Genomic DNA, 25926 nt, shown 5'->3' with positions numbered 1-25926 from the left:
CTCTCCTTCTCTACCTCTCTTCCTTCTCTACCTCTCTTCCCCCTCTCCTTCTCTACCTCTCTTCCTTCTCTACCTCTCTTCCCCCTCTCCTTCTCTACCTCTCTTCCCCCTCTCCTTCTCTCTTCTCTACCTCTCTTCCCCTCTCCTTCTCTACCTCTCTTCCTTCTCTACCACTCTTCCCCCTCTCTTCTCTACCTCTCTTCCCCTCTCCTTCTCTACCTCTCTTCCTTCTCTACCTCTCTTCCCCCTCTCCTTCTCTACCTCTCTTCCTTCTCTACCTCTCTTCCCCCTCTCCTTCTCTACCTCTCTTCCCCCTCTCCTTCTCTACCTCTCTTCCTTCTCTACCACTCTTCCCCCCTCCTTCTCTACCTCTCTTCCCCCTCTCCTTCTCTACCTCTCTTCCTTCTCTACCCTCTTCCCCCTCCTTCTCTACCTCTCTGTCTGTTATTGGAGGTAGCTGTGAACTAGCCTGTCTGTTATTGGAGGTAGCTGTGAACTAGCCTGTCTGTGATTGGAGGTAGCTGTGAACTAGCCTGTCTGTTATTGGAGGTAGCTGTGAACTAGCCTGTCTGTTATTGGAGGTAGCTGTGAACTAGCCTGTCTGTTATTGGAGGTAGCTGTGAACTAGCCTGTCTGTTATTGGAGGTAGCTGTGAACTAGCCTGTCTGTTATTGGAGGTAGCTGTGAACTAGCCTGTCTGTTATTGGAGGTAGCTGTGAACTAGCCTGTCTGTTATTGGAGGTACCTGTGAACTAGCCTGTCTGTGATTGGAGGTAGCTGTGAACTAGCCTGTCTGTTATTGGAGGTAGCTGTGAACTAGCCTGTCTGTTATTGGAGGTAGCTGTGAACTAGCCTGTCTGTTATTGGAGGTAGCTGTGAACTAGCCTGTCTGTTATTGGAGGTAGCTGTGAACTAGCCTGTCTGTGATTGGAGGTAGCTGTGAACTAGCCTGTCTGTTATAGAGAGCCAGAGAGGTTATTGTGGAGGGATCACTTACACACACACACACACACACACACACACACACACACACACACACACACACACACACACACACACACACACACACACACACACACACACACACACACACACATTGACCCTCTGCACACACACACACACACACACACACACACACACACACACACACACACACACACACACACACACACACACACACACATTGACCCTCTGCACACACACACACATTGACCCTCTGCACACACTGGCAGCCAGCTGAGAAAAGTGTAGTTTGATACAGACTTTTCTACTTTGTATATATTATATATATTTCTCTCCTATTTTCTGATTTCTTTGTGCTTTGTTCCCACCAATACGAACCATGGTGTGACTATAGATATGTGTTTCAGATGGAGCCACGGTCAAACATCCCAAATGGCTCCCAATCACCACCTTCCGGAGACACCTGAAACCCCACCTCTTTAAGGAATACCTAGGATAGGATAAAGTAATCCTTCTCAACCCCCCACTTAAAAGATTTAGATGCACTATTGTAAAGTGGCTGTTCCACTGGATGTCATAAGGTGAATGCACCAATTTGTAAGTCGCTCTGGATAAGAGCGTCTGCTAAATGTAAATGTAATAGTGCACTACTTTAGACCAGAGCCCTATTCCCTATATAGTGCACTACATTAGACCAGAGCCCTATTCCCTATATAATGCACGACTATAGACCAGAGCCCTATTCCCTATATAGTGCACTACTTTAGTCCAGAGCCCTATTCCTATATAGTGCACTACATTAGACCAGAGCCCTATTCCCTATATAGTGCACTACTTTAGACCAGAGCCCTATTCCCTATATAGTGCACTACTTTAGACCAGAGCCCTATTCCCTATATAGTGCACTACATTAGACCAGAGCCCTATTCCCTATATAGTGCACTACTTTAGACCAGAGCCCTATTCCCTATATAGTGCACTACATTAGACCAGAGCCCTATTCCCTATATAGTGCACTACTTTAGACCAGAGCCCTATTCCCTATATAGTGCACTACTTTAGACCAGAGCCCTATTCCCTATATAGTGCACTACATTAGACCAGAGCCCTATTCCCTATATAGTGCACTACTTTAGACCAGAGCCCTATTCCCTATATAGTGCACTACTTTAGACCAGAGCCCTATTCCCTATATAGTGCACTACTTTAGACCAGAGCCCTATTCCCTATATAGTGCACTACTTTAGACCAGAGCCCTATTCCCTATATAGTGCACTACTTTAGACCAGAGCCCTATTCCCTATATAGTGCACTACATTAGACCAGAGCCCTATTCCCTATATAGTGCACTACTTTAGACCAGAGCCCTATTCCCTATATAGTGCACTACTTTAGACCAGAGCCCTATTCCCTATATAGTGCACTACATTAGACCAGAGCCCTATTCCCTATATAGTGCACTACTTTAGACCAGAGCCCTATTCCCTATATAGTGCACTACTTTAGACCAGAGCCCTGGGCAATATGCTTTCATTGTGACTGGATCTAGTTGGTTCTGGTTCCTCTCTGTCCTGTTAGAGCTGAATCCTGGAAGAGAAACATCATGTTGAAATATGACACCAAGACCTTTCTGTGTTAGACCTCAAGACAATACACACACACACACACACACACACACACACACACACACACACACACACACACACACACACACACACACACACACACACACACACACACACAGGCACGCACTCACACACACACACACACACACACACACACACACACACACACCGCACAGGCACGCACTCACACACACCGCGCACGCACACGCATGCGCGCACCCCCGCACAAGCACATGCATGCACTAACACACAGAAGCACTTCTCGTCCAGACCCACTCAGTCTGCCAGGTTTAGGAGTTAGACTGTAAATCGACTTACTGATTGTGCTGCCTTACTAATTAATGGAAAAAGAATTTGCAAGGGGAAGGAGGGGCTTAAATGTAAACGAGTCAGCCAGATTTACATGTTGTGCTCTGTGGGGTATGGAGGAGGGGTTGAGAGGACAGGGCCATGATGTTTTGGATGAGGCCCACGTTCCAGCCAGGGTTGTGTGTGCGTTCCATCCAGGGTTGTGTGTGTTCCATCCAGGGTTGTGTGTGTTCCAGCCAGGGTTGTGTGTGTTCCATCCAGGGTTGTGTGTGTTCCATCCAGGGTTGTGTGTGTTCCATCCAGGGTTGTGTGTGTTCCAGCCAGGGTTGTGTGCGTTCCATCCAGGGTTGTGTGCGTTCCATCCAGGGTTGTGTGCGTTCCATCCAGGGTTGTGTGTGTGTTCCAGCCAGGGTTGTGTGTGTGTTCCATCCAGGGTTGTGTGTGTGTTCCATCCAGGGTTGTGTGTGCGTTCCAGCCAGGGTTGTGTGCGTTCCATCCAGGGTTGTGTGTGTGTTCCAGCCAGGGTTGTGTGTGTGTTCCATCCAGGGTTGTGTGTGTGTTCCATCCAGGGTTGTGTGTGTTCCAGCCAGGGTTGTGTGTGTGTTCCATCCAGGGTTGTGTGTGTTTCCATCCAGGGTTGTGTGTGTTCCATCCAGGGTTGTGTCTGTTCCATCCAGGGTTGTGTGCGTTCCAGCCAGGGTTGTGTGCGTTCCATCCAGGGTTGTGTGTGCGTTCCATCCAGGGTTATGTGTGTGTTCCATCCAGGGTTGTGTGTGTTCCATCCAGGGTTGTGTGCGTTCCATCCAGGGTTGTGTGCGTTCCATCCAGGGTTGTGTGTGCGTTCCATCCAGGGTTGTGTGTGTTCCATCCAGGGTTGTGTGTGTTCCATCCAGGGTTGTGTGTGCGTTCCATCCAGGGTTGTGTGCGTTCCATCCAGGGTTGTGTGTGTTCCAGCCAGGGTTGTGTGTGTGTTCCATCCAGGGTTGTGTGTGCGTTCCATCCAGGGTTGTGTGTGCGTTCCATCCAGGGTTGTGTGTGCGTTCCATCCAGGGTTGTGTGTGCGTTCCATCCAGGGTTGTGTGTGCGTTCCATCCAGGGTTGTGTGCGTTCCATCCAGGGTTGTGTGTGTTCCATCCAGGGTTGTGTGTGCGTTCCAGCCAGGGTTGTGTGTGCGTTCCATCCAGGGTTGTGTGTGCGTTCCATCCAGGGTTGTGTGTGCGTTCCATCCAGGGTTGTGTGTGCGTTCCATCCAGGGTTGTGTGTGTTCCATCCAGGGTTGTGTGTGCGTTCCATCCAGGGTTGTGTGTGTTCCATCCAGGGTTGTGTGTGTTCCATCCAGGGTTGTGTGTGTTCCATCCAGGGTTGTGTGCGTTCCATCCAGGGTTGTGTGTGTTCCATCCAGGGTTGTGTGTGCGTTCCATCCAGGGTTGTGTGTGCGTTCCATCCAGGGTTGTGTGTGCGTTCCATCCAGGGTTGTGTGTGCGTTCCATCCAGGGTTGTGTGTGTGTTCCATCCAGGGTTGTGTGTGTGTTCCATCCAGGGTTGTGTGTGCGTTCCATCCAGGGTTGTGTGTGTGTTCCATCCAGGGTTGTGTGTGTGTTCCATCCAGGGTTGTGTGTGCGTTCCATCCAGGGTTGTGTGTGTTCCATCCAGGGTTGTGTGTGTGTTCCATCCAGGGTTGTGTGTGCGTTCCATCCAGGGTTGTGTGTGTGTTCCATCCAGGGTTGTGTGTGTTTCCATCCAGGGTTGTGTGTGCGTTCCAGCCAGGGTTGTGTGTGCGTTCCATCCAGGGTTGTGTGTGCGTTCCAGCCAGGGTTGTGTGTGTGTTCCATCCAGGGTTGTGTGTGCGTTCCAGTGTATTCGTTCCAGGGGTGACTCCATTACACCATGAAATTGTATTTCTGACTGCAGCCTCATGTTCCTGCAGTGCACCTTGGGACGTCTGCCTGCATGCCTGGCTGGCTGAATGAAAAGAGCTGTGCAAATAAAGTTGATTACATTTTTTCCCGCTTGTGTTGGAGAACCCCTGAATCTCCACACGCTCCTAAACCTCTTCTGGTCCCACGCTGCCTTCAGAAGCTCATGTGTATTGTGTTGTTATATATGTTATATTATATAACCAGGCCACTGAACACGTATTAACAGTTCAACAATGCCCTGGTATTATCATATGCTGATTTAGTTTAGTTAAAGAACATTTATATATTTGGGCTAATTGTGATTTTGTTTCGAAAAGGTAATCAACTTCCTCCAGATCTTTATTGAATAAGTGGGAATGACAACACCCAGTGGTGAACCTCGGCCCTTATATTGGAATCTGCCTGGTCCATCCTATCATCCCAGTCTAAATGGACCAGGTCCTGTCATCCCAGTCTAAATGGACCAGGTCCTGTCATCCCAGTCTAAATGGATCAGGTCCTATCATCCCAGTCTAAATGGATCAGGTCCTATCATCCCACCCCAGTCTAAATGGATCAGGTCCTATCATCCCACCCCAGTCTAAATGGATCGGGTCCTATCATCCCAGTCTAAATGGACCAGGTCCTATCATCCCAGTCTAAATGGATCAGGTCCTGTCATCCCAGTCTAAATGGATCAGGTCCTATCATCCCAGTCTAAATGGATCAGGTCCTATCATCCCACCCCAGTCTAAATGGATCGGGTCCTATCATCCCAGTCTAAATGGATCAGGTCCTATCATCCCAGTCTAAATGGATCAGGTCCTATTATCGCAGTCGAAATGGATTAGGTCCTATCATCCCAGTCTAAATGGATCAGGTCCTATCATCCCAGTCTAAATGGACCAGGTCCTATCATCCATGTCTAAATGGATCAGGTCCTATCATCCCAGTCTAAATGGATCAGGTCCTATCATCCCAGTCTAAATGGATCAGGTCCTATCATCCCAGTCTAAATGGATCAGGTCCTATCATCCCAGTCAAAATGGATCAGGTCCTATCATCCCAGTCAAAATGGATTAGGTCCTATTCCCAGTCTAAATGGATCAGGTCCTATCATCCCAGTCTAAATGGACCAGGTCCTATCATCCCAGTCAAAATGGATTAGGTCCTATCATCCCAGTCTAAATGGATCAGGTCCTATCATCCCAGTCAAAATGGATCAGGTCCTATCATCCCAGTCAAAATGGATTAGGTCCTATTCCCAGTCTAAATGGATCAGGTCCTATCATCCCAGTCTAAATGGACCAGGTCCTATCATCCCAGTCTAAATGGGTCAGGTCCCAGTCTAAATGAATCAGGTCCTATCATCCCATCCCAATCTAAATGGATCCGGTCCTATCATCCCAGTCTAAATGGGTCAGGTCCCAGTCTAAATGAATCAGGTCCTATCATCCCATCCCAATCTAAATGGATCCGGTCCTGTCATCCCAGTCTAAATGGATCAGCTCCTATCATCCCAGTCTAAATGGACCAGGTCTTATCATCCCAACCCAGTCTAAATGGACCAGGTCTTATCATCCCATCCCAGTCTAAATGGACCAGGTCTTATCATCCCAACCCAGTCTAAATGGACCAGGTCTTATCATCCCAACCCAGTCTAAATGGATCAGGTCCTATCATTCTTTTCCAGTGTAAATGGATCAGGTCCTATCATCCCAGTGTAAATGGATCAGGTCCTATCATTCCAGTCTAAATGGATCAGGTCCTATCATTCTTTTCCAGTGTAAATGGATCAGGTCCTATCATTCCAGTCTAAATGGATCAGGTCCTATCATTCCTTTCCAGCCAAATCTAAATGGATCAGGTTCTATTATCCCAGACCAGACAAGTCTAAATGGATCAGGTCCCATCTTCCCAGCTTAGCCAGAGATGGGTGAGGGGTGTGAGGTAGAGGAGGGGTGGGTATTTGTTTTGTTGGGGGATGGGGCGGTTAGCGCTGGAGGAAGGAGGGCAGTGAAGCGTGAACACGTGCCTGTGTAGAGTTTTGTGTGTTTATAACTGAGTGTGTTAATAACTGTGCACGTCCACACAAACCTGCAGGCGAAGCTAGCTACATGTCCTCTCCCCCTCCCCTCCAGATCCCCTGATCCTGACCCACTTTCCTTCCTCTCCTCCCCCAGCTCCACTTTCTCTCCTCCCATTCTCCTCCCTCCCCCTGCTGTATTCTCCCTCTCTGCGCGGCACACTGAGGCCATCTGTTCAACTCAGCCCCGGTCATCGTCGTCATGGTGATACCGGGAGGCTTTTCGGATTTGCCGTAGGACTCATCCCAGGGTGAGTCAGAAGCGATAGAGAGAATATATAGGAGGGATAGAAGAGAGAGAGAGAATATATAGGAGGGATAGAAGAGAGAGAGAGAATATATAGGAGGGATAGAAGAGAGAGAGAGAGAATATATAGGAGGGATAGAAGAGAGAGAGAGATAATATAGGAGGGATAGAAGAGAGAGAGAGAATATATAGGAGGGATAGAAGAGAGAGAGAGAGAGATAATATAGGAGGGATAGAAGAGAGAGAGAGAGAGATAATATAGGAGGGATAGAAGAGAGAGAGAGAGAGAGAATATATAGGAGGGATAGAAGAGAGAGAGCGATAATATAGGAGGGATAGAAGAGAGAGAGAGATAATATAGGGAGGGATAGAAGAGATAGAGAGATAATATATAGGAGGGATAGAAGAGAGAGGGAGATAATATAGGAGGGATAGAAGAGAGAGAGAGATAATATAGGAGGGATAGAGAGATAATATAGGAGGGATAGAAGAGAGAGAGAGAGAGAATATATAGGAGGGATAGAAGAGAGAGAGAGAAATATATAGGAGGGATAGAAGAGAGAGAGAATATATAGGAGGGATAGAAGAGAGAGAGATAATATAGGAGGGATAGAAGAGAGAGATAATATAGAAGGGATAGAAGAGATAGAGAGAGAATATATAGGAGGGATAGAAGAGAGAGAGAATATATAGGAGGGATAGAAGAGAGAGAGAGAGAATATATAGGAGGGATAGAAGAGAGAGAGAATAAATAGTAGTGATATGAAAGATAGAAGAGATAATATATAGGAGGGATAGAAGAGATAGAGAGATAATATAGAGGGATAGAAGAGAGAGAGAGAATATATAGGAGGGATAGAAGAGAGAGAATATATAGGAGGGATAGAAGAGAGAGAGAATAAATAGTAGTGATATGAAAGATAGAAGAGATAATATATAGGAGAGAGTAGATAGAAGTTATAGGAGTGATATTAAAGATAGAAGATGTAAAATATATAGGAGTGATATGAGAGAGAGAATATGTAGGAGAGAGAGTAGATAGAATATATAGGAGAGAGAGTAGATAGAATATATAGGAGAGAGAGTAGATAGAATATATAGGAGAGAGAGTAGAGAGAATATATAGGAGAGAGAGTAGAGAGAATATATAGGAGAGAGAGTAGAGAGAATATATAGGAGAGAGAGTAGAGAGAATATATAGGAGAGAGAGTAGAGAGAATATATAGGAGAGAGAGTAGAGAGAATATATAGGAGAGAGTAGAGAGAATATATAGGAGAGAGAGTAGATAGAATATATAGGAGAGAGAGTAGAGAGAATATATAGGAGAGAGAGTAGAGAGAATATATAGGAGAGAGAGTAGATAGAATATATAGGAGAGAGAGTAGATAGAATATATAGGAGAGAGAGTAGATAGAATATATAGGAGAGAGAGTAGATAGAATATATAGGAGAGAGAGAGAGAGAATATATAGGAGAGAGAGTAGATAGAATATAGGAGAGAGAGAATATATAGGATAGAGATATATAGATAGAGAGAATATATAGGAGAGAGAGTAGAGAGAATATATAGGAGAGAGAGTAGAGAGAATATATAGGAGAGAGAGTAGAGAGAATATATAGGAGAGAGAGTAGAGAGATATATAGGAGAGAGAGTAGAGAGAATATATAGGAGAGAGAGTAGAGAGAATATATAGGAGAGAGAGTAGAGAGAATATATAGGAGAGAGAGTAGAGAGAATATATAGGAGAGAGAGTAGATAGAATATATAGGAGAGAGAGTAGAGAGAATATGTAGGAGAGAGAGAGAGAGAGAATATATAGGAGAGAGAGAGTAGAATATATAGAATATATAGGAGAGAGAGTAGAGAGAATATATAGGAGAGAGAGTAGAATATATAGAATATATAGGAGAGAGAGTAGAGATATAGAGTAGAGAGAATATATAGAGAGAGTAGATATATATAGGAGAGAGAGTAGATAGAATATATAGGAGAGAGTAGATAGAATATATAGGAGAGAGAGTAGATAGAATATATAGGAGAGAGAGTAGATAGAATATATAGGAGAGAGAGTAGATAGAATATATAGGAGAGAGAGTAGATAGAATATATAGGAGAGAGAGAGATAGAATATATAGGAGAGAGAGTAGATAGAATATATAGGAGAGAGAGTAGATAGAATATATAGGAGAGAGTAGATAGAATATATAGGAGAGAGAGTAGAGAGAATATATAGAGAGAGAGTAGAGAGAATATATAGGAGAGAGTAGAGAGAATATATAGGGAGAGAGAGTAGAGAGAATATATAGGAGAGAGAGTAGAGAGAATATATAGGAGAGAGAGTAGATAGAATATATAGGAGAGAGAGTAGATAGAATATATAGGAGAGAGAGTAGATAGAATATATAGGGAGAGAGTAGATAGAATATATAGGAGAGAGAGTAGATAGAATATATAGGAGAGAGAGTAGATAGAATATATAGGAGAGAGAGTAGATAGAATATATAGGAGAGATAGATAGAATATATAGAGAGAGAGTAGATAGAATATATAGAGAGAGAGTAGAGAATATATAGAGATATATATAGGAGAGAGAGAGAGAATATATAGGAGAGAGAGTAGAGAGAATATATAGGAGAGAGTAGATAGAATATATAGAGAGAGAGAGAAGGAGAGAGATAGAGAGAGAGTAGATAGAATATATAGGAGAGAGAGTAGATAGAATATATAGGAGAGAGAGTAGATAGAATATATAGGAGAGAGAGTAGATAGAATATATAGGAGGAGAGTAGAGAGATATATAGAGAGAGAGTAGAGGAATATATAGGAGAGAGAGTAGATAGAATATATAGGAGAGAGTAGATAGAATATATAGGAGAGAGAGTAGATAGAATATATAGAGAGAGAGTAGATAGAATATATAGGAGAGAGAGTAGATAGAATATATAGGAGAGAGAGTAGATAGAATATATAGGAGAGAGAGTAGATAGAATATATAGGAGAGAGAGTAGATAGAATATATAGGAGAGAGAGTAGATAGAATATATAGGAGAGAGAGTAGATAGAATATATAGGAGAGAGAGTAGATAGAATATATAGGAGAGAGAGTAGATAGAATATATAGGAGAGAGTAGAGAATATATAGGAGAGAGAGTGAGAATATATAGGAGAGAGAGTAGATAGAATATATAGGAGAGAGAGTAGAGAGAATATATAGGAGAGAGATAGATAGAATATATAGGAGAGAGAGTAGATAGAATATATAGGAGAGAGAGTAGATAGAATATATAGGAGAGAGAGTAGATAGAATATATAGGAGAGAGAGTAGATAGAATATATAGGAGAGAGAGTAGAGAGAAGATAGAATATATAGGAGAGAGAGTAGATAGAATATATAGGAGAGAGAGTAGATAGAATATATAGGAGAGAGAGTAGATAGAATATATAGGAGAGAGTAGATAGAATATATAGGAGAGAGAGTAGAGAGAATATATAGGAGAGAGAGTAGATAGAATATATAGGAGAGAGTAGATAGAATATATAGGAGAGAGAGTAGATAGAATATATAGGAGAGAGAGTAGATAGAATATATAGGAGAGAGAGTAGATAGAATATATAGGAGAGAGAGTAGATAGAATATATAGGAGAGAGAGTAGATAGAATATATAGGAGAGAGAGTAGATAGAATATATAGGAGAGAGAGTAGATAGAATATATAGGAGAGAGAGTAGAGAGAATATATAGGAGAGAGAGTAGATAGAATATATAGGAGAGAGAGAAGTAGAATATATAGGAGAGAGAGTATATAGGAGAGAGAGTAGAGAATATATAGGAGAGAGAGTAGAGAGAATAGAGAGAGTAGAAGAATATATAGGAGAGAGAGTAGATAGAATATATAGGAGAGAGAGTAGATAGAATATATAGGAGAGAGAGTAGATAGAATATATAGGAGAGAGAGTAGAGAGAATATATAGGAGAGAGAGTAGATAGAATATATAGGAGAGAGAGAGATAGAATATATAGGAGAGAGAGTAGATAGAATATATAGGAGAGAGTAGATAGAATATATAGGAGAGAGAGATAGAATATATAGAGAGAACAGAATATATAGGAGAGAGAGTAGATAGAATATATAGGAGAAGTAGATAGAATATATAGGAGAGAGAGTAGATAGAATATATAGGAGAGAGAGTAGATAGAATATATAGGAGAGAGAGTAGATAGAATATATAGGAGAGAGAGTAGATAGAATATATAGGAGAGAGAGTAGATAGAATATATAGGAGAGAGAGTAGATAGAATATATAGGAGAGAGAGTAGATAGAATATATAGGAGAGAGAGTAGATAGAATATATAGGAGAGAGAGTAGAGAGAATATATAGGAGAGAGAGTAGAGAGAATATATAGGGAGAGAGAGTAGATAGAATATATAGGAGAGAGAGTAGATAGAATATATAGGAGAGAGAGTAGAGAGAATATATAGGAGAGAGAGTAGAGAGAATATATAGGAGAGAGTAGAGAGAATATATAGGAGAGAGAGTAGAGAGAATATATAGGAGAGAGATAGAGAGAATATATAGGAGAGAGATATATAGGAGAGAGAGTAGAGAGAATATATAGGAGAGAGAGAGAGAGAATATATAGGAGAGAGAGAGAACATAGAGAGAATATATAGGAGAGAGAGTAGATAGAATATATAGGAGAGAGAGTAGAGAGAATATATAGGAAGAGAGAGAGAATATAGGAGAGAGAGTAGAGAGAATATATAGGAGAGAGATAGATAGAATATATAGAGAGAGTAGATAGAATATATAGGAGAGAGAGATAGAATATATAGGAGAGAGAGTAGAGAATATATAGAGAGAGAGTAGATAGAATATAGGAGAGAGAGTAGATAGAATATATAGGAGAGAGTAGATAGAATATATAGGAGAGAGAGAGAATATAGATAGAATATATAGGAGAGAGAGAGATAGAATATATAGGAGAGAGAGTAGATAGAATATATAGGAGAGAGAGTAGAGAGAATATATAGGAGAGAGAGTAGAGAGAATATATAGGAGAGAGAGTAGATAGAATATATAGGAGAGAGAGTAGAGAGAGAATATATAGGAGAGAGAGTAGATAGAATATATAGGGAGAGAGTAGATAGAATATATAGGAGAGAGAGATAATATAGGGGAGAATAGATAGAATATAGAGAGAGAGTAGATAGAATATATAGGAAGAGAGAGAATATATAGGAGAGAGTAGATAGAATATATAGGAGAGAGAGTAGATAGAATATAGGAGAGAGAGAGAGAGAGTAGAGGAATATATAGGAGAGAGAGAGTAGAGAGAATATATAGGAGAGAGAGTAGATAGAATATATAGGAGAGAGAGATAGAATATATAGGAGAGAGAGTAGAGAGAGGAGAGAGTAGATAGAATATAGGAGAGAGAGTAGATAGAATATATAGGAGAGAGTAGAGAGAATATATAGGAGAGAGTAGATAGAATATATAGGAGAGAGAGAGAATATATAGGAGAGAGAGTAGAGAGAATATATAGGAGAGAGAGTAGATAGAATATATAGAGAGAGAGAGAGAATATATAGGAGAGAATATATAGGAGAGAGAGAGTAGATAGAATATATAGGAGAGAGAGTAGAGAGAATATATAGGAGAGAGAGTAGAGAGAATATATAGGAGAGAGAGTAGATAGAATATATAGGAGAGAGAGTAGAGAGAATATATAGGAGAGAGAGTAGAGAGAATATATAGGAGAGAGAGTAGAGAGAATATATAGGAGAGAGTAGAGAGAATATATAGGAGAGAGAGTAGAGAGAATATATAGGAGAGAGAGTAGAGAGAATATATAGGAGAGAGAGTAGAGAGAATATATAGGAGAGAGAGTAGAGAGAATATATAGGAGAGAGAGTAGAGAGAATATATAGGAGAGAGAGTAGAGAGAATATATAGGAGAGAGAGTAGAGAGAATATATAGGAGAGAGTAGATAGAATATATAGGAGAGAGAGTAGAGAGAATATATAGGAGAGAGTAGAGAGAATATATAGGAGAGAGAGTAGAGAGAATATATAGGAGAGAGAGTAGATAGAATATATAGGAGAGAGAGTAGAGAGAATATATAGGAGAGAGAGTAGAGGGAATATAGAATATATAGGAGAGAGAGTAGAGAGAATATATAGGAGAGAGAGTAGAGAGAATATATAGGAGAGAGAGTAGAGAGAATATATAGGAGAGAATAGAGAGAATATAGGAGAGAGAGAGTAGAGAGAATATATAGGAGAGAGAGTAGAGAATATATAGAATATATAGGAGAGAGTAGAGAGAATATATAGGAGAGAGAGTAGAGAGAATATATAGGGAGAGAGAGTAGAGAGAATATATAGGAGAGAGAGTAGAGAGAATATATAGGAGAGAGAGTAGATAGAATATAGGAGAGAGAGTAGATAGAATATATAGGAGAGAGAGTAGAGAGAATATATAGGAGAGAGTAGAGAGAATATATAGGAGAGAGAGTAGAGAGAATATATAGGAGAGAGAGTAGAGAGAATATATAGGAGAGAGAGTAGAGAGAATATATAGGAGAGAGAGTAGAGAGAATATATAGGAGAGAGAGTAGAGAGAATATATAGGAGAGAGTAGAGAGAATATATAGGAGAGAGAGTAGAGAGAATATATAGGAGAGAGTAGATAGAATATATAGGAGAAGAGTAGAGAGAATATATAGGAGAGAGAGTAGAGAGAATATATAGGAGAGAGAGTAGATAGAATATATAGAGAGAGAGTAGAGAGAATATATAGGAGAGAGAGTAGATAGAATATATAGGAGAGAGAGTAGATAGAATATATAGGAGAGAGAGTAGAGAGAATATATAGGAGAGAGAGTAGAGAGAATATATAGGAGAGAGAGTAGAGAGAATATATAGGAGAGAGAGTAGATAGAATATATAGGAGAGAGAGTAGAGAGAATATATAGGAGAGAGAGTAGATAGAATATATAGGAGAGAGAGTAGATAGAATATATAGGAGAGAGAGTAGAGAGAATATATAGGAGAGAGAGTAGAGAGAATATATAGGAGAGAGAGTAGAGAGAATATATAGGAGAGAGAGTAGAGAGAATATATAGGAGAGAGAGTAGATAGAATATATAGGAGAGAGAGTAGAGAGAATATATAGGAGAGAGAGAGAGAGAATATATAGGAGAGAGAGAGAGAATATATAGGAGAGAGAGTAGAGAGAATATATAGGAGAGAGAGTAGATAGAATATATAGGAGAATAGAATATATAGGAGAGAGAGTAGAGAGAATATATAGGAGAGAGAGTAGAGAGAATATATAGGAGAGAGTAGAGAGAATATATAGGAGAGAGAGTAGAGAGAATATATAGGAGAGAGAGTAGAGAGAATATATAGGAGAGAGAGTAGAGAGAATATATAGAGAGTAGAGAGAATATATAGGAGAGAGATAGAGAGAATATATAGGAGAGAGTAGAGAGAATATATAGGAGAGAGAGTAGAGAGAATAATAATAATAGATAGGAGGGATAGAAGAAAACTACATGTAATATGGTTTAATTGGTGATGCAGTCTGTCTCCGTCATCACTCTCTCTGACAGGGAAACATATGGAGCCTATCAGAAGAAACAAGACACTGCTGTCAATTTAACCCAGAGAAGAGCAGCTTGATCCTAGAGGTGCCAACATGTACAGTGTCAGAGAGAGGGGGAGGCTGCTGTCTGTCTGTCTGTCTGTCTGTCTGTCTGTCTGTCTGTCTGTCTGTCTGTCTGTCTGTCTGTCTGTCTGTCTGTCTGTCTGTCTGTCTGTCTGTCTGTCGTCTGTCTGTCTGTCTGTCTGTCTGTCTGTCTGTCTGTCTGTCTGTCTGTCTGTCTGTCTGTCTGTCTGTCTGTCTGTCTGTCTGTCTGTCTGTCTGTCTGTCTGTCTGTCTGTCTGTCTGTCTGTCTGTCTGTCTGTCTGTCTGTCTGTCTGTCTGTCTGTCTGTCTGTCTGTCTGGTCGTCTGTCTGTCTGTCTGTCTGTCTGTCTGTCTGTCTGTCTGTCTGTCTGTCTGTCTGTCTGTCTGTCTGTCTGTCTGTCTGTCTGTCTGTCTGTCTGTCTGTCTGTCTGTCTGTCTGTCTGTCTGTCTGTCTGTCTGTCTGTCTGTCTGTCTGTCTGTCTGTCTGTCTGTCTGTCTGTCTGTCTGTCTGTCTGTCTGTCTGTCTGTCTGTCTGTCTGTCTGTCTGTCTGTTGTACCATTTAAGACCAACCTCAAGAAATGCTGGCCTAGCTAGATGTAGTGATGCTGGCCTAGCTAGATGTAGTGATGCTGGCCTAGCTAGATGTAGTGATGCTGGCAGGCTTGTGTGTGTTGCCAGCCATCTTTTGAGTGGGGTCCATGTTAAACCAGGTGCTGACAGAGAAACTATCACTGTTTGGTTTGGAGGAACCCCATACTAAAGGACTTCACGGGTCCTACAGACCCTAAATTACCAGATCCGACCCAGGACGTAAGCGGTTCCAGGTCCTAAATGCGGACGTTTGTCTCGGATATGTGTTGGGTCTGATATAATTGCCACAGTTCTCTGGTATGTGCAATTAAAATCCATTTACTGTGTAAATCGTCCTCTGTTAATGTTATGTGTGTGAGGAGATGAGAACTGCAGTAGCTTGTTATCTTTGTCAGCCAATTGCAACTCAATAAAATGTCTATCTTCTGTCCAGCTGAAACTGGTTCTGGCTGCTCACCTTACGTGTACTGCTGAGGAGAGAGAGAAGAGAGCAAGTCAGAGGATCCTTGGCCTAGGCTGATAGGAGAGAGAGAGAAGAGAGCAAGTCAGAGGTTCCTTGGCCTAGGCTGATAGGAGAGAGAGAAGAGGGCAAGTCAGAGGATCCTTGGCCTAGGCTGATAGGAGAGAGAAGAGAGCAAGTCAGAGGATCCTTGGCCTAGGCTGATAGGAGAGAGAAGAGAGCAAGTCAGAGGTTCCTTGGCCTAGGCTGATAGGAGAGAGAAGAGAGCAAGTCAGAGGATCCTTGGCCTAGGCTGATAGGAGAGAGAAGAGGGCAAGTCAGAGGTTCCTTGGCTGATAGGAGAGAGAAGAGGGCAAGTCAGAGAATCCTTGGCCTAGGCTGATAGGAGAGAGAGAAGAGGGCGAGTCACAGGAGCCTCGGCTGATAGGAGAGAGAGAAGAGGGCAAGTCAGAGGATCCTTGGCCTAGGCTGATAGGAGAGAGAGAAGAGGGCAAGTCAGAGGTTCCTTGGCCTAGGCTGATAGGAGAGAGAGAAGAGGGCAAGTCAGAGGATCCTTGGCCTAGGCTGATAGGAGAGAGAAGAGGGCAAGTCAGAGGATCCTTGGCCTAGGCTGATAGGAGAGAGAGAAGAGGGCAAGTCAGAGGATCCTTGGCCTAGGCTGATAGGAGAGAGAAGAGGGCAAGTCAGAGGATCCTTGGCCTAGGCTGATAGGAGAGAGAGAAGAGGGCAAGTCAGAGGTCCCTTGGCCTAGGCTGATAGGAGAGAGAGAAGAGGGCAAGTCAGAGGATCCTTGGCCTAGGCTGATAGGAGAGAGAAGAGAGCAAGTCAGAGGATCCTTGGCCTAGGCTGATAGGAGAGAGAGAAGAGGGCAAGTCAGAGGTTCCTTGGCCTAGGCTGATAGGAGAGAGAGAAGAGGGCAAGTCAGAGGATCCTTGGCCTAGGCTGATAGGAGAGAGAGAAGAGAGCAAGTCAGAGGATCCTTGGCCTAGGCTGATAGGAGAGAGAGAAGAGAGCAAGTCAGAGGTTCCTTGGCTGATAGGAGAGAGAGAAGAGGGCAGGTCAGAGGATCCTTGGCCTAGGCTGATAGGAGAGAGAAGAGGGCAAGTCAGAGGATCCTTGGCCTAGGCTGATAGGAGAGAGAAGAGGGCAAGTCAGAGGATCCTTGGCCTAGGCTGATAGGAGAGAGAGAGAGAGGGCAAGTCAGAGGATCCTTGGCCTAGGCTGATAGGAGAGAGAAGAGGGCAAGTCAGAGGATCCTTGGCCTAGGCTGATAGGAGAGAGAGAAGAGGGCAAGTCAGAGGTTCCTTGGCCTAGGCTGATAGGGAGAGAGAAGAGGGCAAGTCAGAGGATCCTTGACCTAGGCTGATAGGAGAGAGAGAAGAGGGCAAGTCAGAGGTTCCTTGGCCTAGGCTGATAGGAGAGAGAAGAGGGCAAGTCAGAGGTTCCTTGGCCTAGGCTGATAGGAGAGAGAAGAGGGCAAGTCAGAGGTTCCTTGACCTAGGCTGATAGGAGAGAGAAGAGAGCAAGTCAGAGGATCCTTGGCCTAGGCTGATAGGAGAGAGAGAAGAGGGCAAGTAGAGGTTCCTTGGCCTAGGCTGATAGGAGAGAGAAGAGGGCAAGTCAGAGGATCCTTGGCCTAGGCTGATAGGAGAGAGAGAAGAGGGCAAGTCAGAGGTTCCTTGGCTGATAGGAGAGAGAAGAGGGCAAGTCAGAGGATCCTTGGCTGATAGGAGAGAGAGAAGAGGGCAAGTCAGAGGTTCCTTGGCCTAGGCTGATAGGAGAGAGAAGAGAGCAAGTCAGAGGATCCTTGGCCTAGGCTGATAGGAGAGAGAAGAGGGCAAGTCAGAGGTTCCTTGGCCTAGGCTGATAGGAGAGAGAGAAGAGGGCAAGTCAGAGGTTCCTTGGCTGATAGGAGAGAGAGAAGAGAGCAAGTCAGAGGATCCTTGGCCTAGGCTGATAGGAGAGAGAAGAGGGCAAGTCAGAGGTTCCTTGGCCTAGGCTGATAGGAGAGAGAGAAGAGGGCAAGTCAGAGGTTCCTTGGCTGATAGGAGAGAGAAGAGGGCAAGTCAGAGGTTCCTTGGCTGATAGGAGAGAGAAGAGAGCAAGTCAGAGGTTCCTTGGCCTAGGCTGATAGGAGAGAGAAGAGAGCAAGTCAGAGGTTCCTTGACCTAGGCTGATAGGAGAGAGAAGAGGGCAAGTCAGAGGATCCTTGGCCTAGGCTGATAGGAGAGAGAAGAGGGCAAGTCAGAGGATCCTTGGCCTAGGCTGATAGGAGAGAGAAGAGGGCAAGTCAGAGGTTCCTTGGCCTAGGCTGATAGGAGAGAGAGAAGAGGGCAAGTCAGAGGTTCCTTGGCTGATAGGAGAGAGAAGAGGGCAAGTCAGAGGTTCCTTGGCTGATAGGAGAGAGAAGAGAGCAAGTCAGAGGTTCCTTGGCCTAGGCTGATAGGAGAGAGAAGAGGGCAAGTCAGAGGATCCTTGGCCTAGGCTGATAGGAGAGAGAAGAGAGCAAGTCAGAGGATCCTTGACCTAGGCTGATAGGAGAGAGAAGAGGGCAAGTCAGAGGTTCCTTGGCCTAGGCTGATAGGAGAGAGAAGAGGGCAAGTCAGAGGATCCTTGGCCTAGGCTGATAGGAGAGAGAAGAGGGCAAGTCAGAGGTTCCTTGGCCTTGGCTGATAGGAGAGAGAGAGGGCAAGTCAGAGGATCCTTGGCCTAGGCTGATAGGAGAGAGAGAAGAGAGCAAGTCAGAGGTTCCTTGGCCTAGGCTGATAGGAGAGAGAAGAGGGCAAGTCAGAGGTTCCTTGGCTGATAGGAGAGAGAAGAGGGCAAGTCAGAGGATCCTTGGCCTAGGCTGATAGGAGAGAGAAGAGAGCAAGTCAGAGGTTCCTTGACCTAGGCTGATAGGAGAGAGAGAAGAGGGCAAGTCAGAGGATCCTTGGCCTAGGCTGATAGGAGAGAGAGAAAGAGAGCAAGTCAGAGGTTCCTTGGCCTAGGCTGATAGGAGAGAGAGAAGAGAGCAAGTCAGAGGATCCTTGACCTAGGCTGATAGGAGAGAGAAGAGAGCAAGTCAGAGGTTCCTTGGCCTAGGCTGATAGGAGAGAGAAGAGGGCAAGTCAGAGGTTCCTTGGCTGATAGGAGAGAGAAGAGGGCAAGTCAGAGAATCCTTGGCCTAGGCTGATAGGAGAGAGAGAAGAGGGCGAGTCACAGGAGCCTTGGCTGATAGGCTGCTGTTAATTGCATAGATGGAGGCCTTTTTAATTGAAGTCAAACAAAAGTTAAAGGAGAGTGTCATTTAACAGAAGCCAACAAGGGGAATGTCTTAGGGGCATTTTGTTAACTTTAATTGATTTAATTAAATATTTATTATCATTTGTTTTATCATAATTGTTATTGTGTATTATTATTGTAGGCCTATTTAAGAATCTAAACCAGTTCTTTAAGTAAGCAAGTTTTTTGTTTCCTTTTGTTGAGACATTTTCACTGTCTTTTTGATTTTGTGGTCCATATGCTAAAAGTTTAAAAGTAGGCCTGTTTTAAAATAAGTAGGAGATTGCCTAGCAGTTAAGAGCATTGGGCCAATAACCGAAAGGTTGCTGGTTTGAATCCCGAACCGACTAGGTGAAAGATCTACCAATGTGCCCTTGAGCAAGGCATTGAACCATAATTGCTCCTGTAAGTCACTCTGGATAATAGCGTCTGCTAAATTACTAAAATGTAAATGCATTCGCATATTGCTGTCATTTGTTGGTAGGCCTACGGTATGCACTGGCCTTGGTTGTTAGGCCTACGGTATGCACTGGTCTTGGTTGGTAGGCCTACGGTATGCACTGGCCTTGGTTGTTAGGCCTACGGTATGCACTGGCCTTGGTTGGTAGGCCTACGGTATGCACAGGCCTTGGTTGTTAGGCCTACGGTATGCCCTGGCCTTGGTTGGTAGGCCTACGATATGCACTGGCCTTGGTTGCTAGGCCTACGGTATGCACTGGTCTTGGTTGGTAGGCCTACGGTATGCACTGGCCTTGGTTGTTAGGCCTACGGTATGCACTGGTCTTGGTTGCTAGGCCTACGGTATGCACTGGTCTTGGTTGTTAGGCCTACGGTATGCACTGGTCTTGGTTGGTAGGCCTACGGTATGCACTGGACTTGGTTGTTAGGCCTACGGTATGCACTGGTCTTGGTTGTTAGGCCTACGGTATGCACTGGTCTTGGTTGGTAGGCCTACGGTATGCACTGGCCTTGGTTGGTAGGCCTACGGTATGCACTGGCCTTGGTTGTTAGGCCTACGGTATGCACTGGCCTTGGTTGGTAGGCCTACGGTATGCACTGGCCTTGGTTGGTAGGCCTACGGTATGCACTGGTCTTGGTTGGTAGGCCTACGGTATGCACTGGCCTTGGTTGTTAGGCCTACGGTATGCACTGGTCTTGGTTGCTAGGCCTACGGTATGCACTGGTCTTGGTTGGTAGGCCTACGGTATGCACTGGCCTTGGTTGTTAGGCCTACGGTATGCACTGGTCTTGGTTGTTAGGCCTACGGTATGCACTGGTCTTGGTTTGTAGGCCTACGGTATGCACTGGCCTTGGTTGGTAGGCCTACGGTATGCACTGGCCTTGGTTGGTATGCCTACGGTATGCACTGGCCTTGGTTGGTAGGCCTACGGTATGCACTGGCCTTGGTTGGTAGGCCTACGGTATGCACTGGCCTTGGTTGCTAGGCCTACGGTATGCACTGGCCTTGGTTGCTAGGCCTACGGTATGCACTGGCCTTGGTTGTTAGGCCTACGGTATGCACTGGCCTTGGTTGTTAGGCCTACGGTATGCACTGGTCTTGGTTGTTAGGCCTCACGGTATGCACTGGCCTTGGTTGTTAGGCCCTACGGTATGCACTGGCCTTGGTTGTTAGGCCTACGGTATGCACTGGTCTTGGTTGCTAGGCCTACGGTATGCACTGGTCTTGGTTGTTAGGCCTACGGTATGCACTGGTCTTGGTTGGTAGGCCTACGGTATGCACTGGCCTTGGTTGTTAGGCCTACGGTATGCACTGGTCTTGGTTGTTAGGCCTACGGTATGCACTGGTCTTGGTTGGTAGGCCTACGGTATGCACTGGCCTTGGTTGGTAGGCCTACGGTATGCACTGGCCTTGGTTGGTAGGCCTACGGTATGCACTGGCCTTGGTTGGTAGGCCTACGGTATGCACTGGCCTTGGTTGTTAGGCCTACGGTATGCACTGGCCTTGGTTGTTAGGCCTACGGTATGCACTGGCCTTGGTTGTTAGGCCTACGGTATGCACTGGCCTTGGTTGTTAGGCCTACGGTATGCACTGGCCTTGGTTGTTAGGCCTACGGTATGCACTGGTCTTGGTTGTTAGGCCTACGGTATGCACTGGCCTTGGTTGTTAGGCTTACGGTATGCACTGGCCTTGGTTGTTAGGCCTACGGTATGCACTGGCCTTGGTTGTTAGGCCTACGGTATGCACTGGCCTTGGTTGCTAGGCCTACGGTATGCACTGGCCTTGGTTGCTAGGCCTACGGTATGCACTGGCCTTGGTTACTAGGGCCTACGGTATGCACTGGCCTTGGTTACTAGGCCTATGGTATGCACTGGCCTTGGTTGGTAGAACTACGGTATGCACTGGCCTTGGTTGCTAGGCCTACGGTATGCACTGGCCTTGGTTGCTAGGGCCTACGGTATGCACTGGCCTTGGTTGCTAGGCCTACGGTATGCACTGGCCTTGGTTGCTAGGCCTACGGTATGCACTGGCCTTGGTTGGTAGGCCTACGGTATGCACTGGCCTTGGTTGCTAGGCCTACGGTATGCACTGGCCTTGGTTACTAGGCCTACGGTATGCACTGGCCTTGGTTGGTAGAACTACGGTATGCACTGGCCTTGGTTGCTAGGCCTACGGTATGCACTGGCCTTGGTTGGTAGGCCTACGGTATGCACTGGCCTTGGTTGGTAGGCCCACGGTATGCACTGGCCTTGGTTGGTAGGCCTACGGTATGCACTGGCCTTGGTTGCTAGGCCTACGGTATGCACTGGCCTTGGTTGCTAGGCCTACGGTATGCACTGGTCTTCGTTGCTAGGCCTACGGTATGCACTGGTCTTGGTTGCTAGGCCTACGGTATGCACTGGTCTTGGTTGCTAGGCCTACGGTATGCACTGGCCTTGGTTACTAGGCCTACGGTATGCACTGGCCTTGGTTACTAGGCCTATGGTATGCACTGGCCTTGGTTGGTAGAACTACGGTATGCACTGGCCTTGGTTGCTAGGCCTACGGTATGCACTGGCCTTGGTTGCTAGGCCTACGGTATGCACTGGCCTTGGTTGCTAGGCCTACGGTATGCACTGGCCTTGGTTGGTAGGCCTACGGTATGCACTGGCCTTGGTTGCTAGGCCTACGGTATGCACTGGCCTTGGTTACTAGGCCTACGGTATGCACTGGCCTTGGTTGGTAGAACTACGGTATGCACTGGCCTTGGTTGCTAGGCCTACGGTATGCACTGGCCTTGGTTGGTAGGCCTACGGTATGCACTGGCCTTGGTTGGTAGGCCTACGGTATGCACTGGCCTTGGTTGGTAGGCCTACGGTATGCACTGGCCTTGGTTGTTAGGCCTACAGTATGCACTGGCCTTGGTTGGTAGGCCTACGGTATGCACTGGCCTTGGTTGCTAGGCCTACGGTATGCACTGGCCTTGGTTACTAGGCCTACGGTATGCACTGGCCTTGGTTGTTAGGCCTACGGTATGCACTGGCCTTGGTTGGTAGGCCTACGGTATGCACTGGCCTTGGTTGCTAGGCCTACGGTATGCACTGGCCTTGGTTACTAGGCCTACGGTATGCACTGGCCTTGGTTGGTAGGCCTACGGTATGCACTGGTCTTGTTTGGTAGGCCTACGGTATGCACTGGTCTTGGTTGCTAGGCCTACGGTATGCACTGGTCTTGGTTGTTAGGCCTACGGTATGCACTGGCCTTGGTTGGTAGAACTACGGTATGCACTGGCCTTGGTTGCTAGGCCTACGGTATGCACTGTCCTTGGTTGGTAGGCCTACGGTATGCACTGGCCTTGGTTGCTAGGCCTACGGTATGCACTGGCCTTGGTTGCTAGGCCTACGGTATGCACTGGTCTTCGTTGCTAGGCCTACGGTATGCACTGGTCTTGGTTGCTAGGCCTACGGTATGCACTGGTCTTGGTTGCTAGGCCTACGGTATGCACTGGTCTTGGTTGCTAGGCCTACGGTATGCACTGGTCTTGGTTGCTAGGCCTACGGTATGCACTGGTCTTGGTTGCTAGGTCTACGGTATGCACTGGTCTTGGTTGCTAGGCCTACGGTATGCACTGGCCTTGGTTGGTAGGCCTACGGTATGCACTGGCCTTGGTTGCTAGGCCTACGGTATGCACTGGTCTTGGTTGCTAGGCCTACGGTATGCACTGGTCTTGGTTGGTAGGCCTACGGTATGCACTGGTCTTGGTTGCTAGGCCTACGGTATGCACTGGTCTTGGTTGGTAGGCCTACGGTATGCACTGGTCTTGGTTGGTAGGCCTACGGTATGCACTGGTCTTGGTTGGTAGGCCTACGGTATGCACTGGTCTTGGTTGGTAGTTCTACGGTATGCACTGGTCTTGGTTGCTAGGCCTACGGTATGCACTGGTCTTGGTTTGCTTGGCCTACGGTATGCACTGGTCTTGGTTGGTAGGCCTACGGTATGCACTGGCCTTGGTTGGTAGGCCTACGGTATGCACTGGCCTTGGTTGGTAATTGCTGCAATATAAGCCTGTTCCAAACTTTTCTGAAGGTTTGAACCAGTTCTTTAAATATTCAACAAATATTTTGTTTCATTCTGTTGAGCCATTTCTTTCCAACTGTTATGTTGTGTTTGCTGCAATGTAATAGATTTACAATGTTACTCAAATCACGAAAAGGAAAAACCAAGAGGGCAAGACGCCAAACTTAATGCCGCGATATAATAACCCTTGCTATTTTCCCTATAAAATGACTTCATTTACTTTTAATATTACCCTAAAGTTCAGACACTTTTGTGAAGGTTTTGTGTGGTATTAACCTGTTGTACTGTAGGCATATGAAGGCAGTGCGCACCGATGCTCCAACTGACGCCAACAGTTGGATTTGAGGTGAGGAAGAATGTTTTAGGCCTACCAGAGTTATTACTCCTGTGATTTAACAATATAATAAAACATATTCTGATAGAAGATTTACGAATTAGCCTCCTTCTGTACACCTATATCTGTACAGCAGTAGTAGATATAGTATAAATAAATCCATGTCGTTGTTGGGAAAATGTTGCCAGCATACCTTCCGTCTCTCTAGGACCTAGCTTCTCTTCCTTGTTTGTTTGTTTATTGATGGGTCTGGCAGTGCCCAGTAAGAGGTTGTATTGGTTGTTTATTGATGGGGCTGGCAGTGCCCAGTCTGTTTATTGATGGGTCTGGCAGTGCCCAGTAAGAGGTTGTATTGGTTGTTTATTGATGGGGCTGGCAGTGCCCAGTAAGAGGTTGTATTGGTTGTTTATTGATGGGGCTGGCAGTGCCCCAGTTAGAGGTTGTATTGGTTGTTTATTGATGGGGCTGGCAGTGCCCAGTCTGTTTATTGATGGGGCTGGCAGTGCCCAGTAAGAGGTTGTATTGGTTGTTTATTGATGGGGCTGGCAGTGCCCAGTCTGTTTATTGATGGGTCTGGCAGTGCCCCAGTAAGAGGTTGTATTGGTTGTTTACTGATGGGGCTGGCAGTGCCCAGTCTGTTTATTGATGGGGCTGGCAGTGCCCAGTCTGTTTATTGATGGGGCTGGCAGTGCCCAGTAAGAGGTTGTATTGGTTGTTTACTGATGGGGCTGGCAGTGCCCAGTCTGTTTATTGATGGGGCTGGCAGTGCCCAGTCTGTTTATTGATGGGGCTGGCAGTGCCCCAGTAAGAGGTTGTATTGGTTGTTTACTGATGGGGCTGGCAGTGCCCAGTAAGAGGTTGTATTGGTTGTTTATTGATGGGTCTGGCAGTGCCCAGTCTGTTTATTGATGGGGCTGGCAGTGCCCCAGTAAGAGGTTGTATTGGTTGTTTATTGATGGGTCTGGCAGTGCCCAGTCTGTTTATTGATGGGGCTGGCAGTGCCCAGTAAGAGGTTGTATTGGTTGTTTATTGATGGGGCTGGCAGTGCCCAGTCTGTTTATTGATGGGGCTGGCAGTGCCCAGTCTGTTTATTGATGGGTCTGGCAGTGCCCAGTCTGTTTATTGATGGGGCTGGCAGTGCCCCAGTAAGAGGTTGTATTGGTTGTTTATTGATGGGTCTGGCAGTGCCCAGTTAGAGGTTGTATTGGTTGTTTATTGATGGGGCTGGCAGTGCCCAGTTAGAGGTTGTATTGGTTGTTTATTGATGGGGCTGGCAGTGCCCAGTAAGAGGTTGTATTGGTTGTTTATTGATGGGGCTGGCAGTGCCCAGTCTGTTTATTGATGGGTCTGGCAGTGCCCAGTCTGTTTATTGATGGGGCTGGCAGTGCCCCAGTAAGAGGTTGTATTGGTTGTTTATTGATGGGTCTGGCAGTGCCCAGTAAGAGGTTGTACTGGTTGTTTATTGATGGGTCTGGCAGTGCCCAGTAAGAGGTTGTATTGGTTGTTTATTGATGGGGCTGGCAGTGCCCAGTCTGTTTATTGATGGGGCTGGCAGTGCCCAGTCTGTTTATTGATGGGGCTGGCAGTGCCCAGTCTGTTTATTGATGGGGCTGGCAGTGCCCAGTAAGAGGTTGTATTGGTTGTTTATTGATGGGTCTGGCAGTGCCCAGTCTGTTTATTGATGGGGCTGGCAGTGCCCAGTTAGAGGTTGTATTGGTTGTTTATTGATGGGGCTGGCAGTGCCCAGTCTGTTTATTGATGGGGCTGGCAGTGCCCAGTTAGAGGTTGTATTGGTTGTTTATTGATGGGGCTGGCAGTGCCCAGTAAGAGGTTGTATTGGTTGTTTATTGATGGGTCTGGCAGTGCCCAGTCTGTTTATTGATGGGGCTGGCAGTGCCCAGTCTGTTTATTGATGGGGCTGGCAGTGCCCAGTCTG

At 45.6% G+C, this 25926-nt stretch overlaps 2 long non-coding RNA genes across 5 annotated transcripts; both read left to right on the top strand.

Moving 5' to 3' along the window:
- Positions 1 to 438: 438 nt before the first annotated feature.
- LOC127924733 (uncharacterized) lies at positions 439 to 1319 on the top strand. The gene is made up of 3 exons (XR_008118735.1): positions 439 to 485; positions 518 to 741; positions 774 to 1319. It is a non-coding gene; the product is annotated as an uncharacterized LOC127924733 (long non-coding RNA).
- A 14800-nt stretch (positions 1320 to 16119) lies between these two features.
- On the top strand, positions 16120 to 19759 carry LOC127924735 (uncharacterized). 4 transcript variants are annotated; one of them, XR_008118739.1, is made up of 4 exons: positions 16120 to 16613; positions 17083 to 17176; positions 17457 to 18530; positions 18853 to 19759. It is a non-coding gene; the product is annotated as an uncharacterized LOC127924735 (long non-coding RNA). The 4 variants fall into 4 exon arrangements; XR_008118740.1 differs by having other exon boundaries at positions 16120 to 16377; positions 17083 to 18530; XR_008118738.1 differs by having other exon boundaries at positions 17083 to 18172.
- Positions 19760 to 25926: the final 6167 nt, after the last annotated feature.

This window comes from Oncorhynchus keta, unplaced genomic scaffold (assembly GCF_023373465.1).
Source record: "Oncorhynchus keta strain PuntledgeMale-10-30-2019 unplaced genomic scaffold, Oket_V2 Un_contig_44_pilon_pilon, whole genome shotgun sequence".
In the NCBI taxonomy this organism is placed as follows: Eukaryota; Metazoa; Chordata; class Actinopteri; order Salmoniformes; family Salmonidae; genus Oncorhynchus; species Oncorhynchus keta.
This window is presented reverse-complemented; position numbering and strand designations above follow the sequence as displayed.